The 22,319-nt window shown below is 39.0% G+C and overlaps 1 pseudogene; it reads right to left on the reverse strand.

The window, feature by feature from the left end:
- Nucleotides 1–1,873: 1,873 nt before the first annotated feature.
- LOC102138882 (tubulin alpha-1A chain-like) lies at nucleotides 1,874–21,414 on the reverse strand (annotated as a pseudogene).
- Nucleotides 21,415–22,319: the final 905 nt, after the last annotated feature.

Below are 22,319 nucleotides of genomic sequence, written 5' to 3' on the forward strand. Positions count from 1 at the left end.
CGAGAATGGCAATTCCAGCTGACCTTGGTGGTCTTATCAGAAATAACTGAAGAAACTGGATTGACATTAGATAGGTGAATGGGATAATCTTGATAATCATGTAGTACTAAGTTAGAGAAGTATTGGGTAATATAGCATGAGTTTACAGATCCTGCATAGGCTTCACATTGATGAAGTTACTGTGCTGCTAGCTATCTAATAATTAATATGGTAAAAATCTTAGGTTATCTCTACCCTTCATCAAACTTTTTTTTCAAATAAAAAAATCTGCAGAGCATAGGTTAGGAACTTTTACTTATATTTGAGAAAATTGTTTATTTTCTTGTTTCCTGAAAATCTAAACTAAACATGAAATTTAAGTGAAACCAAGAATAAGGTGTATTTAGTGTAACTACCTGAAATCTCATTTTTCACATATCAACAATTAAAAGTAGCTAATATTCATGTAGTCAATAAAACTCAATATATATTTATTGGTCACCTTCTGTGGTGCCAGGGAAGTACACTAGGTAAACATCATGATATTGGATGAATAAAACATGGCTCCTGGCCTTGAGGAGTTCAGTGGAGGAAGTAAAGCTTTACTTATTCATAAAGTATATCTGTGATAATAGACTATAGTTCTAGGTACTGAAAAAAATACCTGGAAATGAAATATTAGGTTAGGGATTTGAACTTGGCAAAATGAAAAGCTAAAAATCTTATCTTTTCATAAAAGTCACAATGATATATGGGCTATGATAATAGCTTACAGGTCTAAATGCTATGTGGTAAATAATGTTGATTCTTGGATAAACTATTTCCTCATCATTTTAATAGGTTAGACATAAAGCTTGAGATATGCACTATTACTCTTAAAGAGTTTGGCGAATTTTCTGCATTTTCGTGGGTTTATAATCTTGGCACTTTGTTGTCACAGTACCTTATGTTTAACTACAGAAGGCTGACAAAAGAAAAAATAGGAAAAACACTAGCGAATGTTAAAAATGTTTATTATTAAACATCATTCACTAATTCAAAAAGTGTATGCTAAAAATAAGATCGTTTGAAGTTTTTCATATCCTTGAGGCTATTACTGGTCTATTGGAAATGACTTTTGTAGATCATGCTACTCTTCACTTTGTGAATGGAATTTTGGCTATGGCAGATAGTACACAGTATTGTTCCCAGTATATTTAGCAGGCAGCAGACTGAAGTATCTTTTACCAGAACTATTTCTTTCCCTCCCTGCATCACAGATATTTTTAGAACCTGATACTGGATTTAAGTGAATTTGTCATTGCTCTACATACATTGTAAAACACAGCCTATTGAAAGCTCCTTTTCAGCTCTCCCTTGCTACTAGTAAAGGACGAAAATTGCAAGCAGGGTCTCCTTAAACCTGCTTAGAAGTGGGACAATCATACATGTTGAGAGTACCACAAGTGCAATTTGAAATTGGTTGTAATTAAGGTGGTTAATGAAAATGACTTTAAAAAAAACTACATGGAAAGAAAAGTTAAAGAAAATATGTCACATGACATATGCCATTTTGAAACATAAGGTAAATATTTCAACATGTCTTCAGTTTTCTCCAAAATATTTTAGAATGAAGACAAACTAATTTTTGAAAACCAAAACTCTATCTCCAACTACTTCATATACTTTTTTTAAAAAAAGACAAGCAATACTTTATTTAAAATCCATCACAGAAATGAACAGCTTCACTCTGTAATACAGCATACATGTTTTAAAGCCTAAGTCAGTAATTGTATATGAGAGCATACACTGCTGCATACAAATTAACTCTTCAGACCACAATTTTTCAATGTTTAAAACAGAATAAGCTTCCCTGTGAAAGCAGCATCTGTGCTGGTTTCTTTTTTGGTTTTTGTTTTTTTGTTTTTTGTTTTTTATTTTTTGAGACGGAGTTTTGCTCTTGTTGCCCCAGGCTGGAGTACAAGGGCGCAATCTTGAATCACTGCAACCTCTGCCTCCAAGGTTCAAGCGATTCTCCTGCCTCTGCTGTGTTAACTCTAGTATTCTTCTTCTTCACCCTCTTTTTCAACAGACTCCACACCAACATCCTCATAATCCATCTCAAGGGCAGCCTTGTCCTCACGGGCCTCAGAAAACTCTCCTTCCTCCATTTCCTTACCCACTTACCAGTGAACAAAGACATGTTTGGAATACATCAGGTCAAACTTGTGGTCCAAGTGAGCCCAAGCCTCAGCAATGGCTGTGTTGTTGCCCAACATGCACATAGCTCTCTATCTCAGTCAGGTCTTTGCCAGGCACCACAGTGGGAGGCTAGTAATTAATGCCACCTTGAAGCCAGTGGGGCACCAATCCACAGACTAGATGGTACACTCAATCTTGATGGTGGCAATGGCAGCACTGACATCTTTTGGAACCACATCATTATGGTACAACAGGCAGCAAGCCATGTATTTACCATAGGAAGGGTCATGTTTCACCGCCTGGTTGGCTTGCTCAAAGAAAGCATTGGTAATCTCTGCTACAGAAAGCTGTCTATGGTAGGCTTTCTCAGTAGAGATGATGAGGGTGTATTAGTTTGTTTTCATACTGCTGATAAAGACATACATACCCAAGGCTGGGCAATTTACAAAAGCAAGAGGTTTATTGGACTTACAGCTCCACATGGCTGGGGAGGGCCTCACAATCATGGTGGAAGGCAAGGAAGAACAAGTCATATCTTACACAGATGGCAGCAGGCAAAGAGAGAGCTTGTGCAGAGAAACTCCAGTTTCTAAAAGCCATCAGATCTTGTGAGAGTTATTCACTATCATGAGAACAGCACTGGAAAGACCCACCCCCATGATTTAATCATCTTCCACCAGGTCTTTCCCATAACACATGGGAATTATGGTAGCTACAAAATGAAATCTGGGTGGGGACACAGAGCCAAACCATATCAGAGGTAGCTGCCCAGAGAGAAGTGGATGCAGGGATAGGACACCAGATGGGTCTGCAGTTCTGTCAGATCAATATTTAGGGTTCCATCAAATCTCAGGGAAGCAGTGACGGAGGACACAATTTGACCTATGAATCTATTCAGGTTAGTGTAGGTTGGGTGCTTAATATCAAGGTTTCCATAACAGATGCTATAAATGGCCTCACTGTCTATCATGAAAGCATAACCAGAGTGCTCCAGGATGATGTGGGTGGTTAGAGTGGAGTTGTAGGGCTCTGGCGCAGGTGTGGAAACCTGAGGGGCTGGGTAAATGGAGAACTCCAGCTTGGATTTCTTACCATAGTCAACAGAGAGACATTCCATGAGCAAGGAGGTGAACCCAGAACCAGTTCCCCTGACAAAGCTGTGAAAACCAAGAAGCCCCGAAGACCTGTGCACAGGTTGGCCAATTTATGAATTTGGCCCAACATGAGATCAATGATCTCCTTGCCAATGGTGCCCTCGGGCATAGTTATTGGCAGCATCTTCCTTGCCCATAATGAGATGCTCAGATTGGAAGAGCTCATGGTATGTGCCAGAGCGAACTTCGTCAATGACCATGGATTCCAGGTCTGCAAACACTGCTTGGGCATGTGCTTGGTTTCTGCTTCACAGCTACCTAGCAGATGACAGAGATGAAGAGGAGAGGTTGTTGCTTCTTACAGACTGACTCTTAAACAGTTGATGTAAGGGAACCTTCATCTCCTTTTTTTAACAGGGGTTTATTTGTAGAGCAGTTTGAGGTCCACAGCAAAAGTGAGCAGCAAGTACAAAGTTCCCATATACCTCCTGCCCACTACAACATGCGCAGCCTCCCCAACTGTCAACATCTGGCACCAGAGTGGTACATTCATTAAAATCAACGAACCAACATTGAGGCATCATGACCACCCAGAGTCCCATAGTGTACATTTGCGTTCACTCTTGGTACTGTGCATTCTATGGATTTTGGCAAATGTACAATGACATGTATCTACCATTGTATTGCCATAAGTAGTTTTATTGTCCTAAATTCCTCTGAGCTCTGCCCATTCACTCCTCCTCATCTACTTTTAAAAAGTCAAACTTCTCAGTGTCTATTATCTGCCTAATCTGGGATTTCTCAGTCTCAGACTCTTGACATTTTGAACAGGATAATTCTTTTAAAGGGGATGTCTAGTACATTTAGTGCTTTCTAGGATATATAGCAGCATCCCTGGCCTCTACCCAATCAATGCCAGAAAACAGTGCCATTCTTAGTTGTGACAACCAAAAATGTCTCCAGACATTGCTAAATGTCCCCTGGTAGCAGGTAGCAAAATCATTCCTGTTAAGAACCACTGGCCTAATCTAAGGCATACTCTACTTCCAAATGAATGTCTATATTATCCTATTATGACTTGTAGAGTTAGTCATTAAATGCTATCAACAAATATTTATTAGGCTTACTATGTGCTGGATAATATAAATGTATTCTACTCTAGCCAGTCGAGAGCTATTAAATTTTTAATATATTAATAAGTGACAGGGAGAGGCATGAGTTGTTGCAACAAACATTTTAAAAATCTACATGCAATAGCTACATTGAATCTTGAGGCATGGTTGATTAAATTGATGTAGCGATCTTCACGATCTAGTTCACAGCAGAATGAACGCAGAGGGAAAATGCATTGATCATTAAGATTGCTTAACTGATTGGACCTGCTATGCTGTGATTCGCTTCAGCAGCCACATGCAAAAGATGGACACTGCCTCTACAGGGAAATAATTCTGAGTAATTAGCCAGGGAAGACTCTATACAAATCCCCACTCCCACCCTAACTCCACCACTGTTTTCCCATGATAGCAAGGGATATTTATCTGATTCCCTTGCGAAATTGCCATAAGTGCCGCAGTGCTCCTTTCATTCCTTTTTGGTTGGCCAGTACTTGTGCCGTTCAGATCATTAAATCAAATGTAACCAAGCAAGTATAATTTGAGATTTTATTTGGAGATTCTCCTTGTAAAGATTTAGGCATTAAAGTAGTCACACAGAATCCAAGAGACAACTGTCAGAAATGGAAAGGGGAATTGGAGTGGTAGACAATGAGACATCTTGGCAAAACTAATTCTATTTACATATAGCCTCAAATTATGGGTTTCCTCCTTCTCTTTCTCCTTTTCCTTTTTTGGACAGACTTATTACAGTCATTTTGATTTTTCCCGCTTTTGTTTTTTGGCTTTTCTTTATGATGGGTCAAAAATAAATAAATTCAAAATTGACTCATTGAAGGCAGTTAACTAGTTAACTTTTATTTCCAAGGCACTTCTTGGAGGATGTGGGTCTACTTATTCCTTGTTTGTTATGAACTGATATGTATATTCCCCTTTGTGGACCTCTAAATTGGTCTTCTCATCTATAACTTGTAAGATTCCTTCCAGCTCTAATTGTCTATGATCTGTTGGTTAGTATAATAAATGTATACTAGACCATGATGCATGCTGGGACCTCAGCAAAAGGAAGAAGAGGAAAGGAGTAGGACAGAATCTTAGAAAAGGCTGGATTGAAATTTCATGGACTAACTTGGTTGTAGGAATGTACCTTCAAGATTGTGTTTGGGGCCAGGTGCAGTGGCTTACACCTGTAATCCCAGCACTTTGGGAGGCTAAGGCAGGAGGAATGTTTAAGGCCAGGAGTTTGAGACCAGCCAGTACAACATAGCGAGATCCCACCTCTATAAAAAATTTAAAAATTGTCTGGGCGTTGTGCCACATGACTGTACTCCCAGATACTTGGGAGGCTGAGGTGGGAGGATTGCTTGAGCCCAGGAAGTTGAGGCTGCAGTGAGCTGAAATCACACCACTGCACTCCAACCTGGGTGACAGATCAAGACCCTGTCACAACATTTAAAAAAAGAAAAAAAGGTTGCATTTGGCATGTCAAATCAAAGTTCAAAGGATGAGACAAATGGGCTTTATTCAAAGGTTGATCAAGTCCTGGAGTTGGGTAAGGGAAAGCAGTAGAACCAAACATTTGCTGCCAAGAACTGATCCCAGATGGTCTATTTGGATTACAGCAAAGTGCCAGCTAAAGGAGGAAGCTATACAAAACAGGATCCAGCTCCCAGGGGCAATGGGAGTAGGAAGGATTTCTTAGAGAATCAGGGTCCTAGTCAATCAGGCTGGAAATGAGGATTAGTTCTAGCCTCAAAGTGGGAATGAGAACCCTAATAAGAAAACTAAGGCAAAAAGTCAATCACAGAAGGTAACCCAACACTAGAGGGGGATGGGTGGTCAGAGAAGAGGCGGCAGTTCAGTGAACACACAACAGAGATAAAGGTGCCTGGGGGATCATGTCTATTTTATCATGCCCACCATCAGGAGAGAATGCCTAGTATCCTGCTGGTTGTAGGCAGGATTTGGCCCACTCGATGTAGGAGGCAGAATAGTCCTAGCCTCTGTCAGAGCAGGGCTAGGAAAGGCTACCTATTATACTTTGTTTCACTTAATTCTTCTCTTTGTCAATTCTTAGTCACAAAACATCATACTCATCAATTGCTATGGTTTTTATTTCTACCCTGAGTTGTATGCAACTTCTTAAAGAATTAAACATGATCAGGCCCTAAATATAGTGCTATGAAATTTCTGTATATCCACCGACTTTATACACTAAACCAAGTTAGGCAAACTTTTTCTGTACAGGTCTGGACAGTACATATTTAAGGCTCTCCAGACCATAGGGTGTTGGTCACAAGTACTCACCTCTGCCATTATAGCATGAACGTAGCCATATTCAATATGAAAACAGATACGCATGGCTGTGTTCCAATAAGTCTTTATTTATGGACCTTGAAATTGAATTTCATAAAATTTTCACATGTCACAAAATATTATTCATTTTTATTTTTTTTTTAGCAACTTAAACATGTACAAATCATTCTTAGCTCATGGGCCATACAAAAACAAGCAGTAGGTCATAGTTTGCAACTCCTGTACTAAACTTAAACAAACTATAATTTATTTAGTGAACAATGATCTGCCTAATTCTGCCTAGCAGGCCTCCAACACTGTAATCAGGGCCACGTAATCCTATTGGTAGGATTAGCCTTGCTCCAAGTTCTGGTAAAAATCAGGTCACAGGCAGTGAAAACATAAGAAACTCTACCTATCATCCATTCTCTATAAAAGTCAACCTGTTTGATGGCCCTGCACTATTTCTGCACTTTGTTCTGGTAATAGCACTCTGATCTGGTTGCTATTAATAAATCCGCTTGAGTTGCACTCCAGTTCCCACAGATATTCTTTCTTTTATGTACGAGTTTCTGCTTGACATTCAGTTTCTACAGAACTAGAGTCTCGCCATGACTCGTCCAAAATCAGAGTCCTAGAGATGGGAGTGTTGTATGTTAACTTTAATGTCTGTGGCTGAGTTCCTGTAATTTACTACCTCATCTTCCTGATGTTCCTCTCTACCTTCCTGAATTATCCTCCTGTGTTTGGTCCAGTTCTAGGCCTTGTTGACCTGGCCAGTTCACTGATTTCACCGAGCCTGACTGAGGCAGTATCATATGAACAGAGGAGCATGCAGAAAAATAGATGGAAAATAATAAACATATAAAAACTGTTTGAATAGTTTTATTATAACCAAAAACCAAGATAGCACAAACTTTGTTTTATTTCATCGTTGATGAAGCAAAAGTGTTGAGAACTGAAGTTCTTCCTATCACAATGACTGTTCAACACTGAAGTAAAAATTATACACAATAAAATTCTTAGCGACTGCATCAAGACACAATAATAATTATTTAGTTCTGGCCTTTACAAATCTCCACTTTCAAGTCTCTGAGTTCACTTTTTATAGTTTTGGTTCATTCTTGTTTAATCAAGGCTGTTCCAAATTTTTGTGGAAGTGATTCAGTCACATAAGTTTAGTATTTTTTTCTAATTCTCTTTCACACATACTGAACTCTAACTTATGATAGCTATCCCCAGTTGCCAATGTATAAACTGCTTCTTAAAGAGGAAACTATACATTATAATGTAGATTACACTACATTTCAACTTTTCATCATACATCATACAATCTTTGCAAAGACAATTAGAAAAAAAAAAAATCCTGAAGTGGTAGCTCTCCATCTTGAGTTCATGTATTTTCTGGGATAAAATCTGGGAATGTATATTTCTGATCTATATTGTACCTGATATTTTGTCAACAGGAATATATGTTATCTGCTCTGCATCAGGATTTTCAAATGTGGTTAATTATGAAAAATGTGCCTGTGATTTAGTTACACTTGAGGATGGAGATAGCATGACATAAGGATTTAGAGTGATCATTATTAAAGACCTAACTGGGAGATAATTCTAAACTCAAATATCTAGACATAGACACATACTTTTGATTTCCAAGTAAAAGAGTAGGTTTGCAGTTATTAGCGTTTAATAACAGTAAATAACAGAATATACCTGTTATTCTCCACAATCAGGACATGCCTGTATGCTGCTATAAAATTGGCAGTATTTGGTTACTTCAGTTATGTTTATTCAGCTATCTTATTTGGCACAGACTAAAATATTGACACTTTGGGGACCACTTCAGGTTTTTTGTTGTACAAATATTATCTCAGAGCAAAGCATATAAACTCCTCAGTGAATGTATCTGTCTTACGGGAAAACAGGTCTCATTACTTTATATTCCCATGAACCACACAATCCTTAATCACAGTCAAAGAAAATGTACCTTGAATCACAAAAGAAACATAGGAAAATACAGAGGAAACTAAGAATCGTGCAAATCTAACCAGCTCCACCTTCCAACATAGATGCTACTTTCACTGGCTTAAAACCATACTGGCCAGGTATGGTGCCTCATACCTATAGCCCCAGCTCTGGAGGCTGAGGTAGGTGGATCTCTTGAGCCCAGGAGTTCAAGATTAGCCCAGCTCACATTGTGAAAAAAAAAAAAGAAAAAAGAAAAAGAAAAATTAGCCAAACATGGTGGCACACGCCTGTAGTCCCAGCTACTCAGGAGGCTGACGTAGGAGGATTGCTTGAGTCTGGGAACTAGAGGCTTCAGTGGGCCATGATTGCACCACTGGACTCCAGCCTGGGTGACAGAGCATGAGCCTATGTCAAATATATATATATATATATATATATATAACAAAATCATACCAGTGGTTCTTTGGTCACTGCTTGGAGCTTGGGACTATAATGAAGGAACAGGAAGTCTTTCCTTTCTTCAGTTCTTCAGTTTGGATAATAGGAACTTTACTTGCACATTCAGATTTAGTACTACAAGGTTTTTACTTAACCTCATTTATCTTAGATTTATCTTATATCTGCACCATCTTTCTTTCATGCTGAACATTGCAGTGATATGGAAGAGGCATTTGGGATCCTGTCAGCGTTTATTAAGATGAGAGAATCTAGAGTCACTTTAAATGGCAATGGAAATGAGCCAAAAAACAAGGGAAAATGGAAGATTCAGGGAAGAGGGAAAATCAACAGTGTAAGATTCCTAATAAAGTGGGAATAGGGATACTTCACTCGTAATATCACTAGGCAACAAGTAGGATATTTGTGCTGGAATCATGCAAAGTCTTTGTCATTTGGATGGCTCCCATCTCTGGATTCTGTGGGAATACAGGTTTCCCTTTATTTTGATCTTGTCATGGCCTTTTAGGCTCAGGAGGGGCGTTGTATGTTGGTCCTCTGCTGTGCGTGGCAGTGACAGACCTCAGAATAGAACTGGCTTAGATTCCCAGGCAATGTTCTTCCCTCACACCATACTGTTGTTGAAAACAATGTTGTTTCTAAAAATTACTTTCATTATTTTTTATTGCTGATTAACAGTTTTCTCTGCATTTCAGTACATTCCATGTAACTGTTTGATTTGGAATTTTTTTTTGCATATGAAATTAATCCCAGGGACAGGGTGTCTAAGAAAGCCAGCCCTCCTGCTTCCATTGCCCGCCATGTCCCTTTCAGCACCACATACTCATAAGAAAATATAGAGAAAACCAAAAAGAATCTTAACCTAACCAGATTTACCTCCCAATTTTGACACTGCTTTCATCGGAATCAGTGATTTAAAACCATGTCTCTGGTTCCTGGTTCACTGCTTAAAACTATGACTATAGGAAAGGACATCTTTTCCTTTATTATAAAAACTTATATTTGTAAATTCCCCAGAAACAAACTCAATAATAAGCCCATAGGCAGTGTATATAAATTCCTAGTTAAGTCAGTACTCTCCAGTACTCTTCCGTTATCCTTTCACTACTTAATCTACCACATCTCTAAGATATGAGTCACCTATTCACGTGTCCACCATTTTTCATCACTTAAATTATGATTTTTTTCTTTTTTTTGGTTCTTTACACTCATACCTTCACTCTATTTTAATAAGACTCTTATAAACTTTCTTTATGTGCATTGGCTTGCTGTTTTTGTTTTGTTTTTTTTTTTCCTCTTTCATAACATTGGCTGAGAAGGATCTTGTGTGACACTTAATGAGCTTTTGTTGCTACAGGGACTGGTGGGTGGGCTGGAAGCTAACCCCATTAACTATCTCCCACTTTCTTAAACTTAAAGCACTGAAACTCAAAAGTATACAATAATTCTGTATTGGTCATATTCAGCTTTCCCTTCTTTTGTGGCATCCTGCATTCTGACTAATTCCTAAGGGCCATGCCAGAGGTCCCCACTGGAAGGCCTAATGCTGTAAATGAAGACACAATGAATTGAGAACTGGCACTAGGATATTCGAGATCAGTCCTATAATTTCCTATTGACACGCTCCCCAAACATCCAGATGGTCCTTTCATTTTATGATGTCTATATTTCTATGAATCAATTTTGTTTAGTATCATCTTCTCCTGCAAACAAAAGCCAAGAACTCTGCTGGCTCTTCTTTCACCTTTTCATCTCGCATAATGACACTTCTCAATTGGATCACCATGTTGATAGTTTTATCTTCCATTACATCAATTTTGGCTCCTGCTTCTTAAGCCTACTCTTCATGTATTGTGAGACTGTGCTGCCTTTCTTCTGATGCTCTGCCAATGTGATATTACACACCACCTGTGACTGGTGTGGTTGGCCATGGCCAGACCTGACCAGAGCAGGCCTCAGTGAGGACCAAAATGGAAACTAGGTCCTGTAGTTCAGGCACAGAAAAATAGAGACTACTCTTAGGCTGACACAGCAAGAATTTCAAGGCCCCAGCACAGAACATGAGCCTTGGTGACATGACATTCTGAATAGGGAAATTATTGCCTTCTGTAGTAAAACGAGTTGTCTCTGGATGCTGAATAAGGGGGAGGGAGGTGGGTGTAAAATACAGGAAACCAAAGTTCTTAACTCTCAAACCTGGTAGAGATTTCCTTCTGTGTGGGATGCCAAGTCTACAGAACTTAAGGCATGACTGTGAGAGATACACGGGAGGTCGTCAGCAGTCAAGTCATCCCTGGTGTCTTTTTTTTTTTTTTAGACGAAGTCTCGCTCTTGTCCCCCAGGCTGGAGTGCAATGGCACGATCTCGGCTCACTGCAACCTCCGCCTCCTGGGTTCAAGCGATTCTCCTGCCTCAGCCTCCCACGTAGCTGGGATTAAAGGCGCCTGCCACCACCCTGGCTAATTTTTGTATTTTTAGTAGAGACAGCGTTTCACCATGTTGGCCAGGCTGATCTCGAACTCTTGACCTTGGGTAATCCGCCTGCCTCAGCCTCCCAAAGTGCTGGGATTACAGGCATGAACCACCACACCTGGCCATCCCTAGTGTCTATACAAATTATTTACTTCCCAACTTTGACGGTGCTTTCATTCAGGGTCAGTGGTTTAGTTATCCCTAGTGTCTTTACAAATGCATCCCTAGTGCATTTGTATCCTTTTGGCTGCCAATCTGCTACTTTTACTTTGAGAGTAAACCAGAGGAGACATCACCTCAAAAGGTGGACCATACTTGGACCAGACTTCCTTGATCAGCCTCTTGTGACTGGAAATCAACTGTTCCTTTTTTATATTTCCACTGATCTATAAACCTCATCAGGGGGTCTGCAGGCAACATATCAAGGAAGGAGCTCTGTGGTAGGCTTTGCCTCACTCTTCTTTTCACATTCATTTCCTTTCCCCATCTCCTTTGTTCTAATTTTAAAACCATTGATCCTGGGCATGTGACAGCATTGAAATGGAATAAAATCATTTATTCTTTCAAGAAATATTTTTTGAGCACCACACTGTGCCAGGCACTGTTTTGAGCAGGGAGGATACAGCAGTGGACATAAAGAGAAAAATCCTGCCCTTGTGGAGCTGACATTAGACAGTATGTTAGATGAAGAAAAGTGATATGGAGGAAATAAGCAAGAAAGGGAAGTACGGTGTGCTAGGGGTTCCCTTAAGTAGGATGGTCAGGGAAAACATCACTGAGATGGCGACATTTGAGGAAAGGCCTGAAGGAAGTGAGGGAGCAATTCATGTGTTACCTTAGGGAAGAGAGTTTCAGGCGGAGAGAATAAGAGGTGAACAAGTCCTGAGGTGGAAACAGGCTTAGGATGTGTTAGAGACAGCAAGGAGTGTCCTATATGGCGCCCTGCCCCACACCTTTGCTTGTGGGCACTTTGCACTGTCCACAAGCAATTGCAGGATAACTTTTATATACCCACTATTAGGGAAACAGAAGCCTAGGAAAGCCAGAGTGACATCATTTTAAAACCAACTCCGGCTGGGCACAGTGGCTCACGCCTGTAAATCCCAGGACTTTGGGAGGCCGAGGCGGGTGGATCACTTGAGGTCAGGAGTTTAAGACCAGCCTGGTCAACATGGTAAAACCCCATCTCTACTAAAAATACAAAAATTAGCCAGACGTGTTGGTGGGTGCCTGTAATCCCAGCTACTCGGGAGGCTGAGGCAGGAGAATCGCTTGAACCCAGGAGGCGGAGGTTGCAGTAAGCCAAGATCGCGCCACTGCACTTCAGCCTAAGTGACACAGTGAGACTCTGTCTCAGAGTGAATGAATGAATGAATAAATAAATAAATAAATAACCAAAAGACTCCATCTCGAGACTATCAAGGCACATTCCTTGCTGGTCACCCCCCACGGTCCTAAGATGTTTACAGCTAAATAAAAAAGTTTGGTAAGGCCTACAAGGACAAACTCCTACAACAACAGAAAGTTCAGTTGTCCCAATACCCAAAACAATGTTTTCAAGATGTTTTGATGTACATACACAGTAAAACATCAAGGATAGTTTTTTTTAAATCAATAGAATAATAAATTTTGTTATCCTGTCTGCTCACTCACACATAAGTACAGCTTAATTTAGCCTTTGCATAGACAAGGACCCTATATATGAAAAACTTAAAGGTGGCATATTCTCCTTGCTTTCTGAGGACACCCTACTCTGTAATGGAGTCACTTTCAATAAGCTATATCTTCTCACTGTACTCTGTGACTTGCCTTGAATTCATTCCTGCATGAGATCCAAGAACCTCCCCCTTGGGGTCTGAATTGAGGCCACCTTTTTTCCAGTAACACAACCATGGCTCAAAGAGAAAGTCATGATTTGCTGAAGATCAAACAGCTTTTTAAAATTCACCCATAATGAATATTCTTTCTACTGCCTTCCATGAACGTTTTCTGTGATATCTCAAGCCCAAGTCCTGCTAGTTATCTTCTAGATGAGGCCCCTGCTAGTTTTGTCTGTATTGAGTATAAATTAGCTGTTAACTGTATAAAATCCAAATTCAGTAATGCCAGTGGTATCCAGTTACTAACATCTCTCATCTCCCTTTTAAAAGCATTGTTGTTACAGCCAATAATAGTAATAATAATAAGAGGTATCATATACTGAGTGCCTGCCATATGCTGCAAGCTTTACAGATGCTACATAATTTAATCACTTAACAACCCTGTGGGGTAAATATTATTATATATGTTTTGCAAATGAGGTTGCTGAGGCTCAGGAAGAATGAATGCAATGCCTAAGGTAATATAGCTAGTAAATGGTAGAGCTAGGATTTAAAACTGTGCCTGAGCCAGAAGCTTACTATATACTGTGCTGCTGGTCTCCCTAGATAGGTAGCTTCCTCAAAAATGTAGTGGCTTAGATCTAAGCTTTGGGATCATCTTTTGAAGGTGTGTCTCTTGAGAACTCAGGAGCTTTGGCTTCCATAGGTCAAATCACTATCTTAGACAGCAGTAAGGCTTCATTTTCCCTGATCTTTTCAGTGGTTTTAATTTAAATTTCTCTCTGTTCTAATAAGACCTTACTTGCCCTTCCTATATCTAGAACAAATGTTCTGTATTTTGAGAAATTGATCTTAGCTACTATCTGACCAGGTTCAGAAAAGTCTGTCTCTTATTTGATTACACAGCACCTTTGCTCTAGTGCTTACTTCCTAGCAATCCTGCTGACTTAACTTTTTCGTCCCTTTTTTTTTTTTTTCCAGAGGTCTTTGTTAAATGACCTTCATTTTAGTGTTCTTCTAGGCCAATTCTAATTGGGCATATTTTTGCTGCCTTCAGATGGTCATCTTTTTTCCTTAATGCAGTTGGCATCAACTCCCACAATCACTATTTGGCCAAATAACCTTTGATATCTTTTCCCATTCATGTTCCCAAATTGCTTTATGAGTCATATTCAATTTTGGTCTTTCCCTCTCCCCAATCCATATCCAAAAGCAAATATATCATGAATAATATTTTTAAACATTCAACCATTTTCATTCTTCTTAAATCATTTTGCCTTAGGACACCCTCCATTACCACTGCCAGTAAATTAGCAGGTTTCAGTACCTCAATGAATGGACAACACCATATAGAAAACAAGTAGTCCTAACTGGGATTTTATTATCAAATTAAGTGTTTAATTCCCTGAGAACTTCTCAGGAAAACAGCAGTCTTGGAGTCAGAGATTTCTAAATTCCTTTTGTATAGCAAGAACCAAGCCTGTCACACCCACCAGGATGGCTATAATAAAAAAGAAACAGTGTTAGTAAGAATGAGCAGAAATTGGAATCCTCATACTCTGTTGGTAGAAATGTAAAATGATGTAGTCACTATGAAAAACAGTTTGGCAGTTCCTCAAAAAGTTAAACATAGAATTACCATATGACCTTGCAATTCCATTCCTAGGTATACACCCAAAAGGATTAAAAACAGGTATCCAAACAAAAACTTTTACATAAATGTTCAAAGCAACACTACTCATAATAGCCAAAAGATGGAAGCAACCAAGCATTCATCAGCAAATGAATGGATAAACAAAATGTGGTATAGTCATATGATGAAATATTATTCAGTGTCAAAAAGGAATGAAATATTGATAATTGCTATAATGTAGATGAACCTCAAAAACAGTATGCTAAGTAAAATCAGCGAGACACAAAGCGACATAGATTATATGACTCCATTGACAGAAAATGTCCACAATAGGCAAATACGAAGAGACAAAAGTAGATGAGTGGTTGCCTGGGTCTGGAGGTAGGAAAGTGGATTAACTGTACATGGGCATGAATGATCTTATTGGGATAATGAAAATGTTTAAAAACCAAAAGTACAGTGATAGTTACACAACCAAATTTACTAAAAAGTCATTGAACTGTACATTTTAAATGGGTGAATTTTATGGTGTGTAAATTGTACTGCAGTGAAGCTGCAGGAGAGAGAGAAAGAGAGACAGAGAGAGAGAGAGAGAGAGAGAGATTGAAGGCAAGCCCGGAGCCTGGCCAGTTGGCATTCTAGAGTTTTACTAGTTTTGGAGAACTCGAGATGATGTAAGTGAAGGGTATACTATCCAGAAACAAAACTGTAGCATTCTGAGAGGTGAGAGAGAGAAAAAAAGAAAGGGTTAAGAGGCCACGAAGGAAGTGGAAGAGTCCATAGATAAGTCTGCCCCCCTCCACACCACGCGCCCTATTATCTTAAGTGTGGAATCTGGGGACATTTTCCAACAGGTTTAGGGGGAAAATAAAAAACAAAGTGGAATTATTCCAAATTTGGTCTTTGGAACTCTGGGACACCACTGTTGTGGTTTAAATGTTTGTCTGCTCCCAAACTCATGTTGACTTTTAATTGATGTGGGGCCTTTAAGAGATGATTAGGTGATGGCAGATCCATCATGAATGGATTCATGCCCTTATTGCAGAAGTGGGTTAGTTATCACGAGACTGAATTTGTAATAAAAGTGAGTTTTACCTGATTTCTTCCCTCTGTCTCACATGTTTGCTTCAGCCTTCTGTCCTTCTGCCATGGGATGACCTGCATCAGATGTTGGTGCCATGCTCTTGGACTTGTCAGCCTCCAGAACTATGAGAAATAGATGTCTTTTCTTTATAAATTTCTCTGAGTAACAGAAAATAGACTAAAACAATCACCTTTCTGAGTGCCCCCTCACCAACAAGAGATAATCATAACAGAAGAAAAATGGATGCAAGGCAGATCCAGGCAAAGAGAGGGCCAAGTCTCCCTCAGCTTTTACCTGGCATAAATGTATCCAGATATTTTCACATGCTCCCAGTGGAGGATATAGAAAATAGCTGGATGTTTATAGCCAGCAGGTCTCCCATGGGGCTGCTGCCATGAGGAGCAAGTTGACGCTACGGCAAGGGCTGCAGGTGGACGATCTAACTCTGGGGCTGGATGGAGGATGTGGTTGAGATTCAGAGGGCCTGAAAGGCAGACAAGGGAAGAGGTGAGTCTAAGTCAGCAGAATGGTGAATAACTCTGGGCCTAGATGAGCTGAGAGCGTAGACCTTGTATTTCACAAGTCCTGGACTTCATCATCAAATGTCAGAATAGTTCCCAATGACTGGGGAGGGCATTGTTGAGGAAATTACTGTAGAAGCCAATAAAGACCCACACAAAGATGTCCATGTCAACTCGTTGCCTCTTCTCTGTCTTAGAGGGGAAGGAGGTAGGTGTGGTGAGATGGAATTCTAAAACACTGAGAAGTATCCAAAGGAACTCAGTTAACCCAGAAAAGACTATTTTTAATGGAAAGAGATTGATTTTCCATCATAATTTAACATAGTAATAAGACATGTTGACTTAGTTTTCAATTGAGCACAATGGACCAAGGCCTGTACCTAACTGCTCACTCACAGTGCCCTGAAGAGTCTAGGGGACTATATCGGGCTCTTCGGAGCTCCATGTGAGCCACTAACGTTTATAACATTGGGGGTTTAATCAAGATTTCCATAATGAAGCTCAAAGCCAGGAAGATCTGAGACTGGATTACATAGTTTTTAAAAACAAACAAGCAAGCACCTTGTTTCTATTAACCAATGGAACAGATTTAGGAACCCAGTAAAAATGCCACATGCTTGAATCCACTTAATAAATAAACATTTAGTTCCCTCTAATCCAGTAGTTCCAAATCTTGCATCCATGGATGAACTTTGGGTGGCACATGAGTGCTTAAAAGATTGAGTGCCAAACTGAGACTATAAACGTGTATGTGTGTGTTTGTAGATAGAGGTTTTGTAACTTTCATAAGTTTCCTAAAGAGGGAAAAAAATGGTTAACTACTCATAGAGAGGGCAGTGGAAGCCTGGGAAATGGGTAAGCCCAAAGAATGTGGGGACAGAGGAAGATCTCATGCAGAACACTAGGAAATCAACCAACTGTAAGATAAGTCAGATATTTTCACAAAATGATTCTCAAATCAGTGTCACATAAATTGGAAATGGTGTGACTGAATTTTGTGATGGGAGGTCATTGTTGTAGACTACTGACCTGGGGCTTATGGATGCACTTTATGAGGTATGTATACTCTCTGAAATGGGAGGTGAAATTTTCTATGTATGTGCATATAAGCATATTTCTGGGTAGGCAAGCTATTGTTTTCAAAGAATCTTAAAGAAGGTCCTTGACCTCTAAAAGGTTATAAACCATTCACTTTAACTTCTGGCAGTGACGGTTTCTTCCTATTTACAACTCTTATTTTTCCATCTTTATGTAATCTCCTTCTTTCACCTCCTCCTCCTTTCCTCCCCATCTTGTGTCTTTCTTTCTCCACCCACTCCCAACTTTCTCTCTTTTCCTTACAAAGCAATGAGGAAGACTAATGCAGTCCAATCTGAATATGAAAAGCAAGAGGAGTGAGCTCAAAGAGGTGATTCCAAGGAGATTAACAAACCTTTTGAAGTGAGGTCTAGCAGGTCTGCTCAGCAATTGAGTCCTTAACTGGCCCTCAGGAAGAAGACAGCTTGGGGAAGAAGCCATGGAAAGGAAGGCTTAGACTGACTATATAATTAGTATCAAATTAATATACAAGATGAGGTGTCAGCTCTTTGAATGTATAAGACGCTATAAATGAGGAAAGCCATTGTCAGAAGGAACACTTAATGGGCTATTTATCATTGTAAAGAAGGCAGGAGGAACTTACTGATGTAGAAGGGCCTAATCAAGGTCCTCCTTAAATGAGAATTCAGTTAAGGTTTAGACAGCACCTGTCTTCATTAGCAATATAAATATTTCTTTACTACATTTTGGAATTAAATAAAGAATAAGATCAAGTTTCTTCACTGGCTGAATAAGTAGGGATTGATTCTTACCTAGTTGTGTGGATGGCCCTTAGTCTTCATCATTCCCAAGAACCAATCATGAAGCATGAGCTACCATATGATAATTTTCACTTTTCCAGGACTTCTATCTTTCACAAAAGAAGCTGTCCTTGGCATCAGTGAGAAGTCTCCAGGAACAGACTGACTCACTGACAGAATCTCCTCAGAATAATCTGGTATCCAAATGATGTGTATTTAACACTATGCTAATTACTTTTCATTGATTTGATTCCCACAAAACATCTATGATGTAAGTATTATTACCATCTCTAATTCACTAGATGATGAAACAGTCTTAGTGATGACACATACATACAGCTGGTCATACACTTGTTTAAGAGGTAAAATGAATAATTGAAGTCAGGTCTGCCTGATACAACTTACAGGTTCTTCCTCCCAATCCACACAATCATTATGACAAAATAATGTGACTAAATTTAAGTATAAACATAACAATCTTTCAAAGGAGTCATCTTGTCTGACTCTATTATACTCTTATTGCTCCAAAAATTTTTAGAACTTCAAGAATGTCTTCGTGGTCTAAGAATAATTGTTTTGAATCTTCTTAATGGTGATAAATTTTATTTTTGGGGGGAATTAAAAATATCTTTATTGAAACATATTTCACATACCATACAATGAACTCATTTAAAGTATACAATTCACTAGTTTCTTTACTATATTTTTAATATGGCAAAACATATATAACAAAATTTGTCATTTAACCGTCAAGGTGTACAATTCAGTGGCATTAACTAGATGACTGTATCATTTTATTTTTTTACTGTTATAAGTAATGCTGCAAATATACATCCTTATATATACTTTGTGCAAATAATTCCATAAGATAGAAAGCTGTCATCTGTGATGGGCCAGTGATAAAGAGTGATAAAAATGGGTTGGTCTTTTCCTAGGATAGCTACACTACCATTAAACATGATTGTTTCTATTTCAATAGGTTTTTGAGGAACAAGTGGTTTTGGTTACATGAATAACTTCCTTAGTGTTGAGTTCTGAGATTTTGGTGCACCTATCACCAGAGCAGTGTACACTGTACCCAGTGTGTAGTCCTTTATCCCTCACACCTCTCCCACCCTTTCTCACAAATCCCCAAAATCCATTGTATTATTCTTATGTCTTTGTGTGATGGTGGTAAATTTTAATTCTTTGAGGGAATTTTTGGAAACCAGCAAAAAGTCATTCTATTGATTTAAATGTGATTAAGCTGGATAATAAAGTTTGGGCAGAAATAAGTTGTGTTTATAATGTAACATTTATTTTCTTGCATAGTTCATATATCAGCTCAGCAGCTAAAGATTTCATGAACTAATGAGTAGATGGGTATCTTGCTCTGTTTGGGCTTTTATAGCAGAATACCATAGACTGGGCAGCTTAAAACAACCGAAATTTATTTCTTACAGTTCTAGATGATAAGTCCAAGATCAAGATCAAGGGAACAGCAGATTCAGTGTCTGATGAAGTCCTGCTTCCTAGTTCAGAGAGGGTGCCTTATTGTGTCTTCACATGGTGGGAGAGGCAAATGAGCTCTCTGGAGTCTCTTTTATAAGGGCATCAATCCCATTCATGAAAGCTCTGACTTCATGACCCAATGACCTACCAAAGACCACACTTCCTAATATCATCCCATTGGGGGTTAGGATCTCAACATATGAATTTTGGGGATCACCAACATTCAGTCTCTAGCAATGGTAAACAAATCTTCCAAAAGGATTACACTTTGACTTTGAAGGTTGATGCACATTAGAAAATACAGGTTCAGATATATCTGCTTTGTTCAATTTTTTTTAGTTATTTAGTGACACCATGTATCTCCTAGCAAGAATATCAGTTGGATTGACTCAAAAGTAACACAGGTGGTCCTCTCTTTAGTAGGTTTCATTTTTGTATCTTATAACTCATCCTCAGACTGGCATCCTTCCTAGAGATAAAACATCGCAAACACAGACTAACCATCAACCAGAAAGATTCCTGACAGCAATTTGCGCAGTGAATACTCAAGAATAAATACAATTTAGGAGGAGCTCTTCATCTTATGTGAAGAAAAGAAACTCTGAATCTTTGCCCATTTTTATAACCTAATCTCTTTTTATAAAGTAAAACTTTTGGATGCATCTGTTGGGCAATAAATTTATTTTATCACTTTTCAACCACTTGCTTGGCCCACAGATGTATAACTTCTTGCTAATTTTAGAATCATCTGACTTTTACAGGCATGAAGAATCTATAATTAGGCTATACTTGATTTTTATACAACATTATGTACAGAATGAGACAAAATAAACTATTATAAAATAAACACTTATAATAGTTGGGTATAGTTTTATTGAAATAATCCAACTAAATCACACATTTGATTACAGCTAACGGCTTGCTTCTAGTCACAGCATGTACTTTTTCTCAATGTACAGCCTCTATATATTGTCTACCACTAACTCCTTAACTCCAAGCCAACATTTCCCACACATACTCCTTTGCAAATACCAGACTCATATCCAACTATCTTTTGGACATTTCCACCTGGATGTCCACAGTGAAGGCTTGTTTACAGCTGTGCAGGTGGTATACTATATACCTCCCATAGGAAGGGGAGCCATTTACTTAGAATACCATATAAATACTGCCTCCAGGAGTTGTATAACACAACTCCCTTGTGTGCAGACAAAACACATCCAAATTAAACTTTAAAAAGTCCTTCAACCAAAATGACCTTATCTTGCTGAGTTCATTTTTGTTGAACTGATAGTGTTGCCCTTTTTCTGTCACCCAGCGTTGAAGTTTAGAAGTCTTTTTGAAAGTTCATCTTGGGCTCTACCTTCAATCAGTCACTAAACCAAGTAGATTCTTACCTTCAAGATGCTTATCAGGTCCATCTTCTGTTTTTCTTTCCCAGTGGAAAAACCCTGACTGTTCCCTCATGGTCTGGAATTATAGAATTGCAGATTTGAAAGCAATCATGGATTTTACGGATTCAGGCCAAATCACTCATTTTACAAATGAGGTAATCAAAGTCAAGAAAAGTTAAATGGGCCAGATGTAGTGGCTCAGGCCTGTAATCCCTGCACTTTGTGAGGCTGAGGCGGGCAGATCACTTGAGGTTAGGAGTTCGAGACCAGCCTGGGCAACAAGGTGAAACCCCATCTCTACTAAAAAACACAAAAATTAGCTGGGCGTGGTGGTGGGTGCCTATAATCCCAACTACTCAAGAGACTGAGGCAGGAGAGTTGCTTGAACCTGGGAGGCTGAGGTTGCTGTGCCCCGAGATGGCACCACTGCACTCCAGCCTGGGCAATAGAGTGAGACTCTGTCTCAAAAACAAACAAACAAAACAAGTTAAATGACTTGATGAAGGTGGCATATATAACAAGTTTAGTGATAGAAATGAGATCAGAACAGGAATCTCCTAGTCCTCCTGACCGTCATTCTTTCACTATAAAGTGATTGTGTCTTTGTTCACCTGGCTCCATCATCTATCTCCTGTCTTTTTCTACTTTAATTCATCCTAAAACCTATGGCCAGATCAATCTACATAAAATATTACTTTCCTCATAAACCTTTTATCTCTCCACATTGATTGTAAAGTAAGCACGAATTCCCTATTCAATGACTCAGAATGGATGCAACCTACATTTCTAGTCCAGTTTAAAAACAAAAAATGTATCAATATAATTTATTCACATTGATGAAGGAGGAAATTATATATTTCTTTCAAGACTATCAAAAATTTACTGATTTTCAATATTATGTATAATCAAAAAGAAACCCAGTGCTAGGCACGGTGGCTCATGCCTGTAATCCCAATGACTCAGGAGGCTGAGGCAGCA

This window comes from Macaca fascicularis, chromosome X (genome assembly GCF_037993035.2).
Source record: "Macaca fascicularis isolate 582-1 chromosome X, T2T-MFA8v1.1".
In the NCBI taxonomy this organism is placed as follows: Eukaryota; Metazoa; Chordata; class Mammalia; order Primates; family Cercopithecidae; genus Macaca; species Macaca fascicularis.